This window comes from Bombina bombina, chromosome 5 (assembly GCF_027579735.1).
Source record: "Bombina bombina isolate aBomBom1 chromosome 5, aBomBom1.pri, whole genome shotgun sequence".
Lineage (NCBI taxonomy): Eukaryota > Metazoa > Chordata > Amphibia > Anura > Bombinatoridae > Bombina > Bombina bombina.
Window position 1 is genome coordinate 31,475,136 of NC_069503.1, and position 19,078 is coordinate 31,494,213.

A 19,078-nucleotide genomic window follows, 5' to 3' on the forward strand; every position below is an offset into this window, starting at 1 on the left:
AGCAAGCTTTGACCGGGCGGTTAAAATAAGACTGGCACATTTTGCCCCAACCCGACTACAGAAATTATCGACCGGGTCATAGCAGCTGTGGAGGCCAACCTACTTCACAAAGCGGCGCTGCAGCAGCCCAAGTCACAGCAACCCCAGTGCAAAAGAGAAAAGTACATTTTGCAGCTTTTAAAAACTTCCTGGAAACAGAAGGAGAGATTGATGGGTACCTTGCGGATTTTGAGAGGCAATGTGCCCTACACAAGGTACCCGCAGAGGACTGGGTCATGATATTATCCGGAAAATTATCCCGCCGGGCCAGAGAGGCTTTTCGGGCCATTCCAGATGAAGAAGTCGGGGATTATAATGCTGTAAAAGAGGCTCTGCTCTCCAGGTATGCGATTACACCGGAGGCATACAGGAGACGGTTCAGAGACACTGTTAAACTAGCTGGAGATTCCTACGTTGAGTGGGCATGTAAGGTGCACCGCACAGCAGCTCACTGGATGGCGGGGTGCCAAGCCGTATCCGGGGAAGAGATGCTGCAGCTATTCCTGTTGGAACATTGCTTCAACAAGTTATCCGCAGGAGTTAGAGAGTGGGTTCGGGACCGTAAACCCTCCACCCTGCATGAAGCTGCTCGCCTGGCAGATGAGTATACGGATGCCCGCAAACTAGACACTGCTACCACTAAGCCCCCTGCCAGAGTGGAGTACAGACCCACAGTCACCCCAGCAGCTACCAGTTACCAACCCCTGGCGCACCGCTCTACCACACGGCCTCCAGCCACGAACTATCCTCAGACAGCCCGGTTCAACTCACGGGACTACTCACAGCCTATTCGGTGCTTTGGATGTAAGAAACTAGGGCACAAAAGACCAGAGTGTCCCCTAAACACAGCGAACCAAGCACAGTCCTGGAGGAGACCCGCCGGTGGAAACCCACGTAACCCCCGGCCTGCGGCCCACTACATAGAGGAACAAGAATGCTGGGGCATCCTACATGAAGCAGACCCTGTGCAAGCTGCCCACCGGGATAACCGGCAACTTGTTAAAGTGAATGGGAAGGAGGTCAGTGGTCTACGGGATACTGGTGCTACCATGATCTTGCTCCAAAAGAACTTGGTGTCTGAGAACCAGCACACCGGAGACACTGTGGCTGTGAGGGTAGCAGGGGGCGCTGTGTTCCGCCTACCTGTTGCCCAGGTACATTTGGATTGGGGAGGGGGTGCTAGACCTGTGAATGTGGGGGTCATGAAGGACTTACCTGCTGATGTTCTCCTTGGAAATAACTTTGCCCCCCTTGTTTCTGCCTACGCTCCCATGGGTCCCACAGATGTTAACCCTGTGACTACCCGTGCCCAGATCCGTGCCGCAGAGACTGACCCACCTGCTGCTGAGCCCCAGGACGCTGAGCTCAGTAAATCTCTAGTCGCTATTGATACGTGGAAGTCCCGTTACAATGCGCTGATGAAGGAGAAGAGTCAAGTAGAGGATGAAATGGTCACATTAAATAATCACGTAACGGTGCTAGTGGGAGAGAAGAGGAGCGCAGAGGAAAAAGCGCTTTTAGAACGGGAATCTCTGCTAGACAAGCTGCACCGACAGACCGCAGAAAACACCAGCTTCAGAGTGGAACATGAAACATTAAAGACAAACTTAGCGACACTGGAGGAGAAGCTGACGCTGGCTCATAGTGAGGTGCAGCAGCTCAAGGGCAACCTACGTCAGCATGAAGGGCTTGTGGATACCTATAAAGAGCAGGTACAAAAAACTCATAAAGAAGCCGATGAGATTTTGAAGGACTGTTTAGCCCTAGTCTGGGCACTGAAGAAGTTGAACCCTTATTTATACGGACAGGAATTCTCACTCATAACGGGAATACAGATGGATTGTCCCGGCAAACTGACATGCCTACCACCTCCTAGTCCGGTCATCCCCAAGTTGACCCGCCAAAGGGTCAAGCCGGGTCTGCCGGAGTGTCCCACCAGGAGGGAGCCGTGTGACAGACCCCTCTGTCAGTACTGGAAGGGTTAACTTTGTTCAGCTTTGAGAAGCTATTTTCTAAAGACAGGTTTCCTGGCAGCATCTATTGTGTACTGTAATTAGGTTTATGTGATAAGCATTCACATTGTTTAATCACCTCCAGAGAGAGAGCAGACTTCCAGGTGATAAGAAGGACTCCATTGTTTTCTTGTGTTTAAATGGTTTATTTGGTTAAGTAATGTAACTCTATTGTATCATGTCAAAGGGCGTCTTCCCTCTATCTAATGTAAAATACTCTTCCAACCCCCCATCTGGTCTCAGACCTGCATAAATACTGGGCATATAGCCCTCAATAAAGTACATTCTGTTTTACCTTCAAGATGGAGCCTGGTCTCATGTTTGAGGGGAGAATTAGCTGGGTTTGTGTGTGTTGCTGATCCCACATTCAGGGCATCTTTCATCAGGTATTAACCCTTGGTATCCGGGTTATACCATAACAGTGACTAAATGTAGCCACCAATCAGCAAGTGCTACCCAGCTTCTGAACGAAAAATGGGCCAGCTCTTAAGCTTACATACCTACTTTTTCAAATAAAGGTAGCAGGAGAATAAGGAAAATGTATAATATGAGTAAATTAGAAAGTTGCTTAAAATTGCTGCTCTATCTGAATCTTGAAAGAAAAAGTGGTTTTAGTATTCCTTTAAATGTAAAGTTGTTTAATATTGTATGTTCTATCTGAAACATGAAAGAAATATTTTGTGTTTCATGCTCCACTAGTCAAACTTCACCCACCATTTGTACTATTTGGAAAAGCCAATATGGCTTTATTCCTCAGACATCAAGTCTAGCCACTGTCATAAATTTAGTTTAAAGAGTTTTGTAGCTGTTATCCACTAAAGCCAATTAGGGACAGATATGTAGCAGGTCTAGCCTTGAGAAGTCAACAAGGTGCATTCCGTGTTCTGATAATTAGAAATTGCTTAAAGGGACATGAAGCCCAGTTTTTTTTCTTTTATGATTTAGAAAGACCATGTCATTTTAAACAACTTTCTAATTTACTTCTATTATCTAATTTGCTTCATTCTCTTGATATCACTTGCTGAAAAGCATATCTAGATATGCTCATAGCTGCTGATTGGTTGCTGCACATAAAGGCCTTGTGTGATTGGCTCACACATGTACATTGCTATTTCTTCAACAAAGGATATCTAAAGAATTGATCAAATTAGATAATAGAAGTAAATTGGAAAGTTGTTTAAACTTGCATGCCCTATCTGAATCATGAAAGTTTAATTTTGACTAGACTGTCCCCTTAACTTTCAGTTCTAAAGTACATGAGAAAGCAGTAACCATTGCTAGTATTTCATCTGTCACTACCAGAAACAGGCACAATGTCCCATGCAGCCTTCCAAAAGGATTTAATTAGAAAAAAAAATATATAATCTGGCTTTATTTATGATGGTTATTCTTTTAAACAATTATATAATAGCTTCCATAAATTAACAGCCAGGAATGATTGTTAACAAAGATGGCAGATAATATAAAGGCCTGTTTATGAGATTCCAATATAATCCCAATGGAGTCACTAAATCTCTTTGTACACTAGAACACAGTGATACTGTCTGTCCACTGCCACATTTATCACCTATAAAGACTGATCAAATATGCTCTTCCTACATGCTGTTCAGCATTATATCACAGTGCCATACAAATTAAAACAAATATTTGCAGTAATAGCATTCAACAGAGTTTATTTGTTTTTTATATTTAGTTTACTCTTGAAACAATAAAAAAAAACCATAGAATTGATAAAATGGCGTCACATTTTTGTTTAATAACTTTAATTAACTGTTTGAGTGCAAGGGTTATGTCTTTTTAATATATAAAAAATAAGCCCCATTTTAAAGCTACATATTAAAACTGCATACTACATGATTTTATATACTATATATATATATATATATATATATATATATATATATATATATATATATATATATATACACACACACATACAATATACACACATATTTCTTCAATTGGCAATATAATTAAAGGGACGGTCAAGTTAAAAAAAAACTTTCGTTTTTCAAATAGGGCATGTAATTTTAAACAACTTTCCAATTTACTTTTATCAACAATTTTGCTGTGTTCTCTTGGTATTCTAGTTGAAAGCAAACCTAGGAAGGCACATATGATAATTTATAAGCCCTTGAAGGCCGCCTCTAGTTTATTTACTTTTCACAGCAGGGGAGAGCAAGCTCATGTAGGCCATATAGATAGCATTGTGATCACGGCCGTGGCTAGTGGCAGACACTGCACTAATTGGCTAAAATGCAAGTCAATAGATAATAACTAAAAGTCATGTGATTAGGGGCGGTCAGAAGATGCTTAGATACAAGTTAGTCACAGAAGTAAAAAGTGTATTAATATAACAGTGTTGGTTTTGCAAAACTGGGGAATGGGTAAAAAAAAGGGATTATCTATCTTTTTAAACAACAAAAATTCTGGTGTTGACTGTCCCTTTAAATTCTGGCAAGCAAGTAGTTAAAAAGACCATACGTTTGTGACTGCTGAGCAAGAACTATTAAGACGCAAAACAATAAATCTGAAACAGGATAGTGGGTTAAAAGAATAGCATCCAAGCAGCCCAGTATGGCCCAAGAAAGGGAGGGGAATGTTAGTTTTTCAGTCCTTAGGGTGATGTCAAAGGCTCCCCTTACTGAGTTTTTGTTAGGTACAGATCCCTCTGCCTCCCATGAACGTTAGCTAGAGCAGTGAAACCTAATCTGATCCGTTCCCCCCTCTTACATGTTAAGGATTTCTTATCTGCAGATCGTTCCCACATGGTGTTCTGCTTTATATGATATGCTAACAGCACCTTGTGCAGAGAGAGGGAATGGGTCAAGAGAAGCAATGAATGTAATATACTTGCACTGCAGTAATGGGGATGGTGAGTTGTCAGAAGTGAATGCTGATGACCAGGCACCATCACGTCCTCCACTTCAGAGCAGCAGAGTAATTAAACATTTTCTAACAAGGTCTTCTGACAGATCCTGTCCTGTCAGCTGCCCCAACCTTTGTATGCCCGACCCAACCCCCGCATTTACTGCTGTGTGCAACGGTCTTTGGCTATGTGTGAAGCACCACTAAGCTGACAAGCTGCTATAGCCCAGAGTTGGACACTGCTTATTTACATTACATACACACAGTCATATATTGCTGGCTGCTTCACAACGTGTCCCTGGCTTTCGCAGATTGTCAGCTATTACTTCCTCCCCCAACAACCAGTCCCTGAAAACAAGTAATGACCTGTTTGTATGCCGGCCGGTCCGGAGTCTGCTCCAGTGTGCATCTGCACCCAAATAATCAATAGACGATCTGATCTCATATGCAGATGCGTGGGTATTACTATATTCTTTCTCTTTTGAATTGTGTCTGTTTTTATTTATTGCAGGTAAAGAAAAAGTTTTGTGACTACTGACTGTCCGGCTTACAATTCAAATAGGGGGAAAAATTATTACTACTTAGTACTTACCGTAGTTCTACACCAGACAGTCAGTGGCAATTTCACAATCCATCAAAGTTGATCACTGACTCCAGGGCAGGACAGGTCACACCGTCAGAAGTCCTCAGCTAGACTCAGTCAGTACTCTTTCCGCGCCAGAATACCACAAGCCTCCTACAGGCTGAGGCGCAACATGAAGATTGATGTCACTGACTGAGACCCACCCCTGATTGGCTCCCGAGGCTATTTGAACAGCAGCCTCCTTAGGGAGTGTATGGGCCGCGAGGAGCTTAAGCAGTACCACTAGGTGGGGCTAGCTCTCGCGGCTCATACACTTAATTTTCAAGATATTCATGTTACGCATTGGAAGGGCAGCTGAACGGCTCACAGCCTCTCCTTCATTGCGTAATATGAATATGGAAAGATCGCTAGTTTGCACTTTGCAGGCACTGCAGTCAGCCTTGTATCATGGTGGCAGAGTCGGCTTCTGGTTGGGGGGGCTATGGGGGGTTCCTTGGCTACATAAAAAAAAAATTATATATAAATTTTAAACAAATATATTTTTTTTAAAAAACCATAATTTAAATAGTGCAATACACACATTGGACAGGTGAGACGCTGCCTCACCTGCCTCCTATGACAGCACATCACTGCTATAAAGCCTGGGTACATTTACACACACATGTACTTATTAAATCACACTATAAAGCCTGGGTACAGTTACACACAGATGTACTTATTAAATCACACTATAAAGCCTGGATACATTTACACACAGATATGTACTTATTAAATCACACTATAAAGCCTGGGTACATTTACACACAGATATGTACTTATTAAATCACACTATAAAGCCTGGGTACATTTACACACAGATATGTACTTATTAAATCACACTATAAAGCCTGGGTACATTTACACACAGATATGTACTTATTAAATCACACTATAAAGCCTGGGTACATTTACACACAGATATGTACTTATTAAATCACACTATAAAGCCTGGGTACATTTACACACAGATATGTACTTATTAAATCACACTATAAAGCCTGGGTACATTTACACACAGATATGTACTTATTAAATCACACTATAAAGCCTGGGTACATTTACACACAGATATGTACTTATTAAATCACACTATAAAGTCTGGGTACATTTACACGCAGATGTGTACTTATTAAATCACACTATAAAGCCTGGGTACATTTACACACAGATGTACTTATTAAATCACACTGTAAAGCCTGGGTACATTTACACACAGATGTACTTATTAAATCACACTATAAAGCCTGGGTACATTTACACACAGATGTGTACTTATTAAATCACACTATAAAGCCTGGGTACATTTACACACAGATGTACTTATTAAATCACACTATAAAGCCTGGGTACATTTACACACAGATGTACTTATTATATTAAATCACACTATAAAGCCTGGATACATTTACACACAGATGTACTTATTAAATCACACTATAAAGCCTGGGTACATTTACACACAGATGTGTACTTATTAAATCACACTATAAAGCCTGGGTACATTTACACACAGATGTACTTATTAAATCACACTATAAAGCCTGGGTACATTTACACACAGATGCACTTATTAAATCACACTATAAAGCCTGGGTACATTTATACACAGATGTACTTATTAAATCACACTATAAAGCCTGGGTACATTTACACTAAGATGAACTTATTAAATAACACTATATAGCCAGGGTACATTTACACACAGATGTACTTATTAAATCACACTATAAAGCCTGGGTACATTTACACGCAGATGTACTTATTAAATCACACTATAGAGCCTGGGTATATTTACAAACAGATGTACTTATTAAATCACACTATAAAGCCTTGGTACATTTACACACAGATGTACTTATTAAATCACACTATAAAGCCTTGGTACATTTACACACAGATGTACTTATTAAATCACACTATAAAGCCTGGGTACATTTACACACAGATGTACTTATTAAATCACACTATAAAGCCTGGGTACATTTACACGCAGATGTACTTATTAAATCACACTATAAAGCCTGGGTACATTTACACACATATGTGTACTTATTAAATCATACTATAAAGCCTGGGTACATTTACACACAGATGTAGTTATTAAATCACACTATAAAGCCTGGGTACATTTACACACATATGTGTACTTATTAAATCATACTATAAAGCCTGGGTACATTTACACACAGATGTAGTTATTAAATCACACTATAAAGCCTGGGTACATTTACACACAGATGTACTTATTAAATCACACTATAAAGCCTGGGTACATTTACACACAGATGTACTTATTAAATCACACTATAAAGCCTGGGTACAGTTACACACAGATGTACTTATTAAATCACATTATAAAGCCTGGATACATTTACACACATATGTACTTATTAAATCACACTATAAAGCCTGGATACATTTACACACATATGTACTTATTAAATCACACTATAAAGCCTGGGTACATTTACACACAGATATGTACTTATTAAATCACGCTATAAAGCCTGGGTACATTTATACACAGATGTAGTTATTAAATCACACTATAAAGCCTGGATACATTTACACACAGATGTGTACTTATTAAATCACACTATAAAGCCTGGATACAGCAGCGCTGCGGAATATGTTGGCGCTCTACAAATACCTGATAATAATAATAATAGATGTACTTATTAATCACACTATATAAAGCCTGGATACATTTACACACATATGTACTTATTAAATCACACTATAAAGCCTGGGTACATTTACACACAGATATGTACTTATTAAATTCTTTGAGATAAAATGCGTTTACATAAAAGTTTAATTTGACTTCAATGCAGATTTATATTTTTTGTTTAAATAATGGAACTAACAATCTGATAACATTTAGATGTAAAAACAATTGGATAACATTATATTGGAGACTCATATAAGGTAACTTTTTTGGATGTAAAATGTTGTGTTTTAAGAAAGAAATATTTATACATTAAAAATATAAAGCTGACCCTTTTAATTTAAATATATGCAGCTTTACAGACATTTAACAATTTATATTTATTTATTTATAAAATATTTTACCAGGAAGGATAGATTGAGATTTCTCTCGTTTTCAAGTATGTCCTGGGACCACAAAACATACAATAGGGTACAATAAAATACAAAAACAATAATAATACACAATATATGCAAACATTGCTTTTGTAATTAATTTAACATAGAACTGGTAGGAAATATTTAATCAACCATGACAGGCGCATTCTGTTTTGAGATATGTAGAGATATATATGTAGTTTGTTGTTGTTTTTTTTTTTTTTTTTACTATTTTCTTATTTTAACAAAATACTAGATGCAAGTTATAACAAACACACAAAACTGCAGGTCTGTTATTTTATAATGGATTTATGTTAAGAAATGACAGAGTAATATGTTTTGTGTATATGTATATAATTATATATGTATATGTATGGGAATAAATATAAAATATCTGATGGCCCACATCAAGTAATACAGTGACTAATTACAAAAGCACACAGTTAGTGGCAGATTACTGCAATTTATATGTGTAGAATATATATATATATATATATATATATATATATATATAAAAATAAAGATAATGTATGCTAGAAAGATTAGAAAAAGAAAGATTAGATAATACAGTTAGAGAACAAACAATAAAAGGGTCACATTATTAGTATTGAAATACTCATCATTGTATCTCAAATGTATCTAATAACATATTATTATTATTATTATTATTATTATTATTATACATCTGTTTGCTACTAAATAGTGTTAAAATTACAATTTCCTTCTTAATATGAGTAAAGTCCACGGCATCATTCCTTACTGTTGGGAAATACTGAACCTGGCCACCAGGAGGAGGCAAAGACACCCCAGCCAAAGGCTCAAATACTCCCCCCTACTTCCCTCATATCCCAGTCATTCTTTGCCTTTCATCACAGGAAGTTGGTGTCAGGGTGCCGGGAATCAGACTGAGACGAGAAGTGCAATAATCATAACACCTTTATTAATAGCAAAAAATAATAAAAAGTCCACAAGTCAAATAACAAGCCAGGAATCAAAACCAGAGCTGGTAGTCAGGAGCCAAAGCGAATAGTCAGACGAGCCAAGTCAGGAGCCAAAGCGAGTAGTCAGACGAGCCGGATTTAGGAACAAGGAGAACATCAGAGTCAGGAACAAGCCAGGGATCAGGAACCAGGAGGGACGTCAGACAGCCAGGTAATACACAGGAGCTCTCACAAACAGGTCTGAGACAATGCAAGGGCAAAGCATACTGAACAGAGGCCCTTTAAATAATAAGTGATGACATCACAATTCTGAGACTGCAACCTGTCTCACATGGATGATGTACACCAGTCTGGCCATAAAAGGAAGTGCAGGAAATGAGCAGCATCACACAGTATGCACCAGAGTCAGCAAGAGAGGTAAGTAAAATGGCTGCCAGCAGCACATGGCAAACAAAGCAGGGAAAAAACCCTGACAGTTTGCAGAGAAGTGTCAGAAGATATGGTGTAGTTCCTTATGAAGGGTATCTGCCCTTCGAAATGGGACTGGAGTTTTAATTAGTCTTGTCAGCCTCTAGTCTGGAGATGCAGGTAGAGTCTTTCTGCGAATCCATCCAGACTCGTATTAACAGCTCCTAAGCAATCAGTGTTGACGAGTTTTACTGCCTGCTTCCATTACTCAAGTCCATGTCAGGAGTGATGCTATCAAACTGTCAAACTTAAGAGGCTGTGTTTCTGTTCCATGGCATAGATTCTTTTAAAATTGTTTAATTTTTTTATACACATATGATAATGCAAGAAGACAGGGTTATAGTGTGGCTCCTTTTATCTGTATGGAATCAAGGGTTAATATCTCCGGAGGGGGATTAATCACATACTTTATTTTATTATGATTATGTTGCAACATGTGTGAGATGAGGCTCAGGCAAATGTTGGAATGTACAGGTTTCTTTCATGTAATTGGCAAGGGTCCATGAGCTAGTGACGTATGGGATATACAATCCTACCAGGAGGGGCAAAGTTTCCCAAACCTCAAAATGCCTATAAATACACCCCTCACCACACCCACAATTCCGTTTTACAAACTTTGCCTCCCTATGGAGGTGGTGAAGTAAGTTTGTGCTTGATTTTTATTCTATGATAAGCTCTTCTCAGCATATTGAAGCCCAATTCCTCTCAGAGTACAGTGTTTGTCAGAGGTATGTGAAGGGAGTATCGCCTATTGATTTTATGGTTTTCCTTGCGGGAAATCTTTTCAAGGGTTCTCGATTATCGGTCGTAGAGATTCATCTCCTACCTCCCTTTTCAGATCGACGATATACTCCTATATACCATTACCTCTGCTGATACTTTTTCAGTACTGGTTTGGCTATCTGCTATATGTGGCTGGGTGTCTTTCTGTAAGTATGTTTTCATTATTTAAGACACTCTCAGCTATGGTTTGGCGCTTTATGTATTAATATAAAGTTAAAAATATATGGCCTAGATTTGGAGTTTGGCGTTAGCCATGAAAACCAGCGTTAGAGGCCCCTAACGCTGGTTTCTTACGGACTCCGGTATTTAGAGTTCATTTACCGACACTCAAAAATCACCCAACGCTCAAATTTCTACCGACACCTCAGACCCAGTAGTTAACATATACCGACAAAATAAACATTCACGAATCACAAAACAAATATTACACAAAGTACACTTACACTCATACAAACACTACACTATATTTATTTTTCAGATTTAATAATTTTTCATCGAAATACAAAGGATCAAAGTTGCGAGATCTCGGGTGTTTGAAAAAAAACAACACAAATCCATTTTCCCATTGACTTACATTGACACACGGGAAAAGACCCTCATATACCTACATCTAACTAATAAGCTTATCACAAATATACACTCATCGATGCATACAAACAATATACACCACATGACATACACCAAAAAGTTATTTATTACAAAAACAACACGATTTAGTTACTTTTTCACACAAGCTCATGACGTCACTCACTTTACGAGGAAAACCAGTCTTTGAAAAAAAAAATTACCAAATTTTAGAGCCTCCATTGACTTCTATGGGGAAGACGTGCTCGTGCACGCGAAACACACATTTCCCTAACGCACGCAAATAGCGTAGACCGAAAAACTCCAAATACCAGCGCTAGAAAATACATGCTTTTATGCGTTAGACCCAGCTATGACAAATAGATCAAGAAATGACTATTTCCATATGGTGGACTTATGGATTGTACTTATTGAATATTCACAACACCATTAAATTGTTTCAGACTTTTATATTACATCAACTACAAATCAACATCACTAGTAACAAAAATTTTTGTTCAAAATATTACATTTAAACGGACACAAAAATAAATTAAACTTTTCAGGATTCACAAACAGTACACAATGGGAAACACTTCTCATTTACCTTTATTATTGCATTTTATTTATTCAACTCATATGCTTGCAGCAACAGCATATCTACATAGGCTTAACACATGATCAGTCATGGATGCACATACATTACTTTTACCATTCACTCATACATGTGCATTCAAATGATGGGGGAAAAACACATTACATTCTCTATAGGAATCACAAAACAGAACATATGGATTTTAATGTACTTTTAACATCATGATTCCATCACAATAAACCATTAGGAATTACGTACAAGAAGAACATCATTACAACAGATTACAGATGTCACTTTATGGGAAGGAACAACAATGCCAGACCGCTATATAGAAGTCAGCATATGTGGGACACAATCACAATATATACGTATATGTACATAACACGCATCACCCATCACGCAACCACAAAGCACACATTTATATTTTATTCAGCACACAATAACAATGTAGTACAATACAACAACACAATGAGGATTTCAGAACTACATAGGCAGGTTAATAATATGATGACGTCATTAGAAGATTCAACCATACACATCACAGATTCACGACTGTACCGCCCCTTTCTGAACTTTAACACTCAATACTACAATACAACATATACGTAAACAACAGTTTGGAACAGCATTATTAGGGAGATTTGAATGGGACAATTAATAAATATTGTCAGATCGCAAATCACTTATATATATAATACTACAGATGACAGCCAGAAGTTATTCAGTATTAGTGCCATTTGAATGGGACCACTGTTCCCTTTAAGGTGCGCGGTAGGGCGGGCGCGCACCTTCCCTCTCGGTGTAGCGCAGCCAGCACATCAGGCCGCGCAACACCGGAGGCTAAGACACTGACTCCTGCTGTGACTGTCTCCACTCTACTTATGTGCTTCTCTCAGTCGGTGACATCACGTTTAATAATACTGGAGGGCAGGCAGAACATACTGCGATCTGCGATATCATCGCAGAAAATGCAGCCTGTCTGCAGAAAGATTGAGCCCTAACATTACAGGTGCAGAGCATAGAGCTGAGCTTTCCTCTTTGCGCGGCACGCTGTGAAATTACTTTACAACAACTGCGTGTCAGTTCCTCCTCCTTACCTCTGCGTGACTCACAGTGCATATCTGATCACAGTGGCTGCACTGCTTACCCCTTTAACCCTCATCCTATGGCTAACAAAGATTGCTGCAATGTATTTCTGTGTAATACACTGCAGCTATTTTGGAAGCCATGGGGTTAACATCCTTTGTTTTTTGTTTAGTAGCTGTGTAGGAGGGCTGCTCCACTCACGCGGCACCACCATACTGCTTAGCCTTTCCAGTGCGGGAGGGAATATCACAGTGACTACTTCCTACAAGCCTGCCGAGGCTTGATTTACAGCTTAACAGCCCTCGCTATAAATAAACAGTGTCCATGGAATGAACGGTGAGGCTAAGGGTTATGTTGAGCTTCTATGAGATGTTTGTTACCGTGTGGAGACTGGAGAGTCGATTTTTTTGCTGTTATGTCAGTCTTTAAGAAAGGCTACAAATGTTAAAAACTTGCTTTTTGAAAATGTGATGCCGCTTGTACTGTTTAGTGACTAGTGTGTGTAACACATTATACATCGGTCACATATTGACAGCAGTGGTTTTCAGTTCAGTTTTCCTTTTGTGAAATAATTATTTATATATGTTTGTCATACCCCAATAACTGTAAATTTAACAAGATTACTTACAAGTGTTTCTGTATCTAACATTTACCATATAACAAACTTTTGTTTGTTCATTTAGGAGCTTCTTATGGAGCACAGATTTAAACTGTTTTCACAAATTATTAGGAACATGAGCCCTAATTTACTTTATTACTTTATATTACCCTAGCAGATGACCTTTGGTGTGAATTACTGGTGTATATTAATAAATGAAGCCATAAACTAGGTTCTAAGTGTCTAAGATGATAGAAAGCCTATTCCTTTAATTTGTAAAAAAAAAAAAAAAAAAAAAATCATATTCCTGCAGACACATGCCATACTTTTAATGCAGCAAATGATGCAGGCACATAACATGGCAATTTTTAGTAGTAAAATTATAAAATCTGCCATGTCCCTGCATTAGTTACACACACATATATATATTTATATATATATATACACACACACATATATACACAGTATATATATATGTATATATATATATATATATGTGTATATATATATATATATATATATATATATAAAGTGTGTGTATGTGTGTGTGTATATATATATATATATATATATACTGTATATTATTTGTATGTATTTATTTAACCTCGTCTCCTAGTCCTTCATGGTTTGCAAAGCTCTTACTCGCGAATTTAAGAAGTTAATGCGAGCAATGCACCTTTTTATTACATTTAACCTTCTAATTATGTAATGTTAGACCTAAAGCAAAGAAAAAAAAATTGAGACATTTTAAAAACATAACACAATTTTATTTTTTTCTGCAGCTAATTTGCAATGCAATATATTATAAAACTTTTAAAACTGCTTTACTCTCCAGTTAATCAACACATTGCAATATAGTTGGTGCATTAGTGCACCTGCCTAATTTAAAATCGAATTTCATTTCAAAATTACTTGCAGAAAAATATTCATTAAAAAAATCTCATCGCAGAAAGTTAAAAAAAGTTCTGCCCCTGGCTAACCTAACACACTGGCTGTGCACATCTGTGAGGGTTATTGTTATTTCTAATTCATTCTGCCCTGAGATACCTGCGCAGTGATGGAGTATTCAGAGTTAGCCAGGTCTGCAGCTGAGAAATTGTTATCGTACAGCAAAGATCAGAGCGGCTGGAAACTCTGCAAGAGAACTGTGAGTGAATCAACACGATCTGATAGTGTAACCGTGTGTTTGGCTAACAAGCTGATGTGTGTTTTCTTGTGCCAAACGTATGTCACAACGTCTTCTGTTTAATTCTGTTAAATATGACTGCACTCTGAGTTTTGTGACTGTGTGTGATAAGATATATGACATTGTATGCGAGTACGCTGTTATTTATGTATTACTCTTATTGGTTTTGCGATATACTGTGATGTGTTGCATGGGGCATCTGTGTTAAGCAGCTCATGGGATCCGCTGAATTAAATTATAGTCTCTCACTCTATGCTATATTCTATTCTACAGAGATAAAACTTTGCAGTGCTGTCCGATCATCTCACATACTGTGCTCTGTAATGACTCTTCTTTAATTGGAGTAGTGCCTTGTTTATCTCTCCGTAGTATCAGAGCTATATTAATTCAATGTCAATCCCCATGGTGACTGACAGGCTCATATTAGTGCACCTACCACGGCTTAGTGCTTTCTGACACCAGCTGTCAAATTGTGAGGTGAGTTATGGTGCCTCTTTATAACGAGTTCGTTTTTAACACTACTAAAAAAATATTATTTTGTTCAAGAATGTGTTTCACCTCATATTATGTGACAGGTTCCTAATTCAAAAATGTTATGCTGTGCAGTTTGTTAGATGTTCCTATATATTTATTTCACAATTGATATACAATGTTCAAAATGTTTTTAATCTAGAAATAAAAATGAAGCGCTTCAATGATGGAAGATAACCATATATATATATATATGCCCCCACAGCCTCCCCACCGGCCTCCCATCATAGCCATTTCAGTTGCCTTTGCTGTATTTTACTGACCTATTTTATAATTGGTGGAATAAATGGTCTTATTTTGCTTTAAGCTCTTCTGTCAGGAGGACTTCCTTTTTTACTTACATACACATATATATTATAGTGGACTGGTCAGTATGTAGTTCCTATAAAGGTATGCAATGGTCAGATTGTGACCACTGTATAGTCCTGCAGCAAATACTCAGTATGTAAAGTGCTGCAATAGTAAAGCAGTCCATCAAGAATGAAACCTGAAAGTGTAATATATATATACACATATGATATAGATATGATATATTATATATATATATATATATTGATATATATATATATTGATATATATATATGATATATATGTGAGATATATATATTATATATATATTTTATATATATATATATATATATATATATGTACAGTATGTATGTGTGTCTTTGTATCGGATCTTTAGAAACAGATTTTAAATCCATTTGTTAGGCCAGTGTGTGTGTGAAAGAGAATTGAACTTTTGTGATTCAGATAAAGAATGCAATTCGTTACAATTACCTCCTATTATCAAATTGTGCTTTGTTCTTTTGGAATCCTTTGCTAAAGATTAAACCTAGGTTGGCTCAGGTGTACAAGGTTTAAAGGGACAGCCTAATCCAAATTAAACTTTCATGGTTCAGATAGGGCATGTAGTTTTTTAACAACTTTCCAATTTAACTTTTATCATCAAATTAGCTTTGTTTTCTTGGTATTCTTTGTTGAAAGATAAACCCAAATATTCTGATAAACTGATTTCTAAACCCTTAAAGGCTGCCTTTTATCTGAATGCATCTGATGGTTTCTCACAGCTAGGGGGCATTAGTTCATGTGTGCCATATAGATAAGATTGTGGTCACGCCCGTGGAGTTACTTACTACCGAGTACACAGTATCAAGTCCGCACACAGAAAAAAATAATTGCACACAAAGAAAAAAAATTAGAGGGAACATTGAATGGGACGCATACAATATTGATAGTTCGGCAATCACTTATATCTACAATAATACAGATGACAGCCGGAAGTTATTCAGTATTAGTGCGATTTTAATGGGACGCATACAATATTGACAGCTCGGCAATCACTTATATATATAATACTACAGATGACAGCCGGAAGTTATTCAGCATTAGTGCGATTTGAAATGGACGCATACAATATTGACAGCTCGGCAATCACTTATATATACAATACTACAGATGGCAGACGGGAAGTTCAGAATTCTTATTGCGATTTGAAAGGGACGCATACAATATTGACAGCTCGGCAATCACTTATATATACAATACTACAGATGGCAGACGGGAAGTTCAGAATTCTTATTGCGATTTGAAAGGGACGCATACAATATTGACAGCTCGGCAATCACTTATATATACAATACTACAGATGGCAGACGGGAAGTTCTGAATTATTATTGCGATTTGAAAGGGACGCATACAATATTGACAGCTCGGCAATCACTTATATATACAATACTACAGATGACAGCCGGAAGTTATTCAGTATTAGTGCGATTTTAATGGGACGCATACAATATTGACAGCTCGCCAATCACTTATATATACAATACTACAGATGACAGCCGGAAGTTATTCAGTATTAGTGCCATTTTAAATGGACGAGTACAATATTGACAGCTCGGAAATCACTTATATATACAATACTACAGATGGCAGATGTTACTTTATCGTTTACAAACAATGTTGCAGCAACATTGATCGATCACATTCGATGCACATTATACACAACTATGCACTTTCATTCATGTTAGCCTGGACGTGTGCTTGTTACTATAAGATCGCGTTTAAGAAATATTGATTATGCATATGATCAAACATTGCAAACATGCACTGTAGGTGTGATATTTGACACTTTCACATTGAGATTCATTGTTGGAAAACAACATTTCAGCAAACAACAAAAAAACGCCCACTGTGAAAGCATTCGCGCCGCTCACATACAAACAAGTGAATACAATCAGCAATCATTACAAACTCACTACCATTGGACTAATCATACTATAAATCCCCCAAACAACATGGCCAATGCATCACTTGTGATCCACATCAGATCAAGTGCATACCTTGTTACGCTGTTTTGAAAGATGGATGACGATGACATGGTAGACGCTGCTGGTGCTGCTATTGGCGAACTAGCTGTTGGTCGAATCAGGCAGCCTCGGCGGCTCAGACTGAGACGAAGGGGTCGTCTGGTTCGAGGTCCTCCTGTCTATAGGGTGAGACCCACCTTGGAAAACATGAGCGACTTTGAGGTTTATGATAAGTATCGGCTCAATCGCGAACAGCTCATTGGCCTTTACGATCTTCTTAAACCTCATTTGGAGCCACGTATAAGAATAAGGACTGCTGTTCCCGCCATGAGTAAGATGCTAAGCTGTCTATACGTCCTGGCCTCCGGGAGTTTTCAATCCGGAGAACTGTACATGCATGGCCTGGCTCAAGGTACATTCTCTGTGGTGTTTGATAACTTTCTGGACGCCATGGTACGTATCAGTAAGCAATACATAGGATTCCCACAGAATGATGGTGATTGGAGGCGCCTGAAGCGGGAATTCTTTGATATTGCTCAATTGCCCAATGTCTTGGGAGCCATAGATTGTACCCACATTGCGCTGCATGCTCCAATTGATGACTTGCCCTTCAGAAATCGCAAACATTTTCATAGCCTCAACGTGCAGTATGTTTGTGACGCACAGATGAGGATTATGCATGTGTGTGCGAATTTTGGAGGGGCTAGTCATGATGCCCGCATCCTCTCTCTGTTGTCCCTGTGGAGACCGTTTGAGGAAAGACAAATGCCCCCTGGTTATCTCGTTGGTGAGTATTTGTGCACAACATGGTTAATTATTTTGACAATTGCCACTGTAGTTTTAAAATGTTAGCGTAATGTTCAGCTATCGGATGCAATTTAACCATTAATTTTATTTTCCCGCTAATGTCTACTTTTAGTTCAATGCAGATATGTAGCATGTCTTACCTTAAATGCTCAGATAGAGAATGCAATGTAACCATTTAGTTTGCATTTTACACAAGGTTTGGTTTAGGAGAAATACGCATATGTAGCATGTCTTAGCTGAAATGGGAAGATATTAGCTAATGCAATTTAACCATGTCATTGTCTCTTTCCGCTAATGTCTACTTTTAGTTCAATGCAGATATGTAGCATGTCTTACCTTAAATGCTCAGATAGAGAATGCAATGTAACCATTTAGTTTGCATTTTACACAAGGTTTGGTTTAGGAGAAATACGCATATGTAGCATGTCTTAGCTGAAATGGCAAGATATTAGCTAATGCAATTTAACCATGTCATTGTCTCTTTCCGCTAATGTCTACTTTTAGTTCAATGCAGATATGTAGCATGTCTTACCTTAAATGCTCAGATAGAGAATGCAATGTAACCATTTAGTTTGCATTTTA